Below are 5,475 nucleotides of genomic sequence, written 5' to 3'. Positions count from 1 at the left end.
ATGCAGCAAAGTGGCCCAATCCCTTTTGTAGCAAGGGACAAGCCTGGACAAACTCTTATAGGAGGTAAAGCGCTGCCGAGGACACATGGGAATTTCTGGCAAGCTAGTTTTTCATCATGTTCATATGATTCGCGTTCGCTACTTTGATAGTTTGATATGTGGGTGGACCGGTGCTTGGGTGCTGGACAAACCTCCCACTTATGATTAACCCCTCTCGCAAGCATCCGCAACTACGAAAGAAAAAATTAAGACAAAGTCTAACCATAGCATTAAACTAGTGGATCCAAATCAGCCCCTTACGAAGCAACGCATAAAATAGGGTTTAAGCTTCTCTCACTCTAGCAACCTATCATCTACTTACTACTTCCCAATGCCTTCCTCTAGGCCCAAATAATGGTGAAGTGTTATGTAGTCGACGTTCACATAACACCACTAGAGGAGAGACAACATACAACACATCAAAATATCGAATGAATACCAAATTCACATGACTAGTTATAGCAAGACTTATCCCATGTCCTGAGGAACAAAATTAACTACTCACAAAGCATAATAATATTCGTGACCAGAGTGGTATTGAATAGAATCAAGGATCTGAACATATAATCTTCCATCGAGTAATCCAACTAGCATCAACTACAAAGAGTAATCAACACTACTAGCAACCTTACAGGTACCAATCGGAGTCGCGAGACGGAGATTGGTTACAAGAGATGAACTAGGGTTTGGAGATGAGATGGTGCTGATGAAGATGTTGATGGTGATGAGTCCCCTCCGATGAGAGGAGTGTTGGTGACGACGATGGCGACGATTTCCCCCTCTGGGAGGGAAGTTCCCCGGCAGGACGACCGTGCCGGAGCTCTAGATTTGTTCTGCTCAAGTTCCGCCTCGTGGCGGCGGCGAATCCTCCCGAAAGCCTCCTCTTGATTTTTTCTGGAACGAAACCTTCCTTATAGCAAAAGAGGGGGGCCAGAGGGCCAACAGGGAGCCCAGAAGCCCCCTAGGCGCGACCAGGGGGGTAGGCCGCGCCTAGCAGGCTTGTGGACTCGTGCTGGCTCCCCTGTGGTACTTCTTCGGCCCAGTATTTTTTATAAATTCCAAAATAAATCCTCGTTGATTTTCACGGCTTTTGGAGTTGCGTAGAATAGGTATCTCAAACTTGCTCCTTTTTGAGGCCAGAATTCCAGCTGCCGGCATTCTCCCTCTTCATGTAAACCTTGCAAAATAAGAGAGAAAAGGCATAAGTATTATACTGTGAAGTGTAATAACAACCCATAAAGCGATAAATATCAACATGAAAGCATGATGCAAAATGGACGTATCAATAGGTTAGTCCCAAAAAATATATAAAATTGCATAATCATGCATACAAAACATCCAAAGTTGGCAAGGTAATAGCATGGAACCATAAAAAATTATAGATACGTTGGAGACGTATCAAGCATCCCCAAGCTTAACTCCTGCTCGACCTCGAGTAGGGAAGTGATAAAGACTGAATTTCTGATGTGGAATGCTACCTAACATATTTGTCCTTTGTAACTTCTTTCTTGTGACATGAATGTTTAGATCTGTAAGATTCAAAACAATAGTTTGCTATTGACATGAAAATAATAATACTTCAAGCAAACTAGCAAGGTAATCATGAACTTTTGAAATAACAAGGCCAAAGAAAGTGATCCCTACAAAATCATATAGTCTGGCTATGCTCCATCATCCCCACACAACGAATTTAAATCATGCACAACCCAGGTATTGGCCAAGTAATTATTTTCACACTCGTACTTTCTCAAACCTTTTCAACTCTCACGCAATACAGGAGCGTGAGCCATGGATATAGCACTATAGGTGGAATAGAGTGTGGTGGAGGTTGTGAGGCAAAAAGGAGATGTTCACATCGACTCGGTGTATCAACGTGCTATGGAGATGCCCATTAATAGATATCAATGTAAATGAGTAGGGATTACCATGCAATGGATGCACGAGAGCTATAAGTGTGTGAAAGCTCAAAAGCAGAACTAGTGGTTGTGCACCCAACTTACTTGCTCAGGAAGACCTAGGGCAATTTTGAGGAAGCCCATCATTGGAATATACAAGCCACGTTATATAATGAAGATTCCCACTAGTATATGGAAGTGTCAAAACAAGAGACTCTCAATCATGAAGAACATGGTGCTATTGTGAAGCACAAGTGTGGAAAAAGATAGTAGCATTGTCCCTTCTCTTGTCCCTTCTCTCTTTTTTTCCTCCCTTTTTTTGGGCTCTTTGGCCTCTTTTCATTTTTTTGGTGGGCATCTTTGGCCTTTTTTTTATTTCCTCACATGGGACAATGCTCTAATAGTGATGATCATCACACTTTTATTTACTCACAACTCAATACTTAGAGCAACGATGACTCTATAGGGAATGCCTCCGGCAGTGTACCGGGATGTGCAACGATCTAGCTTAGCGTATGACGTTGAAACATCTCGCTAGCTATCTTATGATCATGCAATGGCAATATGAAAGTGATGAGACAAGTCATGAGACGGAACAATGGGAGTTGCATGGCAATATATCTCGGAATGGCTATGAAAATGCCATAGTAGGTAGGTATGTTGGCTGTTTTGAGGAAGGTAAATGGTGGGTTTGTGCACCCGCGAAAGTTGCGCGGCACTAGAGAAGCTAGCATTGGTGGAAGGTGAAAGTGCATCTATACCATGGACTCAAATTAGTCATGAAGAACTCATATACTTATTGCGAAAGTTTTATTAGTAATCGAAATAAAGTGCTAAACGCATACTTGATGTCCCACAAGCGTATGGGATCGCAACAGTTTTCGAGGGTAGAGTATTCAACCCAAATTTATTGATTCGCTCACAAGGGAAAGCTAAAGGATATTCTCAAGTATTAGCAACTGAGTTGTCAATTCAACCACACCTGAAAGATTAGTGTCTGCAAGCAAAGTATCAGTAGCAAGGTGGTATGATAGCAACGACACGAGAGAAAAGCTTTGACAATCCCAGCAATGGCGCCAGAAAAGGCACGTTGACGCGAGACAATTCTTGAGACTATTGCTATACTTCCCTGGTAATGGCGCCAGGAAAAGCCTTGTTGATGGGAAGTTAGCGCCAACAAAGTCTTGCAACAAGTAACAGCGGAGTAGCAAGGAACAGTAGTAGCAGCAGCAAAGTAACAAGTAACAGCAGTAGTAGCAGCAGCAAAGTAAGAGCAGTAGTGACAACAGCAAAGTGGCCCAATCCCTCTTGTAGCAAGGGACAAGCCTAGGCAAAGTAACGTCGCGAGAACCAGTAGTAAAAGACTCGTAGGTAGTGGATCGGTGATGGATGAGTATGACGGATGTGATTCATCATGTAACAGCTATAACATGGAGAGATATGTGGCTACCTCCCGTTCGTCGATCTAATGTAGGCATGTATTCCGTATGTAGTCATACGTGCTTAGGGAAAAGAACTTGCATGACATCTATTGTCCATCCCTCCCGTGGCAGCGGGGTCCTAATGGAAACTATGGGATATTAAGGTCCTCCTTTTAATAAAGAACCGGACCAACGCATTAACACGCGGTGAATACATGAACTCCTCATACTATGGTCATCTCCGGGAGTGGTTCCGACTATTGTCACTCCGGGGTTGCCGGGTCATAACACATAGTAGGTGACTACAACTTGCAAGATAGGATCTAAAACACACATATATTGGCGACAACATAATAGGTTCAGATCTGAAATCATGGCACTCGGGCCCTAGTGACAAGCATTAAGCATAGCCAAGTAGTAGCAACATCAATCTAGAACATAGTGGATACTAGGGATCAATCACCGTCAAGAACTAACTCGATTACATGATAGATCTCATCCAAGTCATCACCGTCCAGCAAGCCTACGATGAGATTACTCACGAACGATGAAGAGCATCATGGAATTGTCGATGGAGAAACGTTGATGATGACGATGGCGACGATTTCCCCTCTCCGGAGCCCGAAACAGACTCCAAATCTGCCCTCGAGATGAAGAACAGGATGTGGCGGCACCTCCGTATCGCAAAATGCGATGAAACCTTCTCTCTGATTTTTTTTCCAGGCGAAATGGAAAATATAGGACTGAGATTGGGGGCGGTGGTGCCACGTGGGCCCCACAAGCCTGCATGGTGCGGCCTAGGGGGGTGGCCGCGCCGTGTGGGCTTGTGGCCCACTCGCACACTCCCTCACGTGGATATTTGCGCAGGTATTTTTCTTTTATTCCAGAAAAAATCTCTGTAAATTTTCAGGACGTTCCGAGAACTTTTATTTCTGCACAAAAACAACACCATGGCAATTCTGCTGAAAACAGCGTCAGTCCGGATTAGTTCCATTCAAATCATGCAAATTAGAGTCCAAAACAAGGGCAAAAGAGTTCGGAGAAGAAGATACGACGGAGACGTATCAACTCTTCCAAGCTTAAACCTTGCTTGTCCTCAAGCAACTCAGTTGACAAACTGAGAGAGACAAAAGAAAAACTTTGACGAACTCTGTTTGATCTTGTTGTTGCAACTATGTCTAACTCACAACCAGAATTTCAGCAACAGCACAAGCAAACCACATAAGCAAATGACATCTAGGTCTCACGGTAAACTCATATCAATGGCATAATCAACTAGCGAGCAAATAATAATAAGCCTCAAGTGTCAACACTTCAATCAAAACGACATGAAGCGGTACGAATAGATGGTATCTCGCTAGCTCTTTCTGAGACCGCAAAACATAAATGCACATCACCTTAAAAGACCAAGGGCTGACTAAACATTGTAATTCAAGGCAGCGAAGATCCACTCATAGTCACACTCAACACAGTTAAAAGCAAAGCATAAAAATGACACATGTGCTCTCTAACTGGTGCTTTTGTAAGACGAGGATGATTCAACAGGAACATAAATAGACAGGCCCTTCGCAGAGGGAAGCATTGATTTGCACAGGTGCCAGAGCTCAAGCTTTGAAAACATAGATAATAATTTTGGGTAGCATGCTTTCATTGTCAACGCAATGACTAGGAGTTCTCAATATCTTCCACGCTACACATGCTATAGGCGGTTCCCAAACAGAAAAGTAAAGTTTTGACTCCCCCACCACCAATCAATCACACTCCACGGCTAGCCGAATCCTCGGGTACCGTCCAAACCAACATCAATCCTGGGGGAGTTTTGTTTGCAATTATCTTTTCGATTTGAGCATGGAACTGGGAATTCCAATTATCGGCCCCTTTCTCGTGAATGATAGTGAATAAACACATATCGAGGATAACACACCTAGCATGGAAGATACAAATAGCCCCCTGTCACCACATGAGCGGTTCGGGCATGCAAAACAGATTATTTCTTGAAGATTTAGAGAGTGGCACATGCAAATTTACTTGGAACGGCAGGTAGATACCGCACATAGGTAGGTATGGTGGACTCATATGGCACAACTTTGGGTTTATGGAGGTGGATGCACAAGCAGTAT

This window comes from Hordeum vulgare, chromosome 5H, assembly GCF_904849725.1.
Source record: "Hordeum vulgare subsp. vulgare chromosome 5H, MorexV3_pseudomolecules_assembly, whole genome shotgun sequence".
Lineage (NCBI taxonomy): Eukaryota > Viridiplantae > Streptophyta > Magnoliopsida > Poales > Poaceae > Hordeum > Hordeum vulgare.
This window is presented reverse-complemented; position numbering follows the sequence as displayed.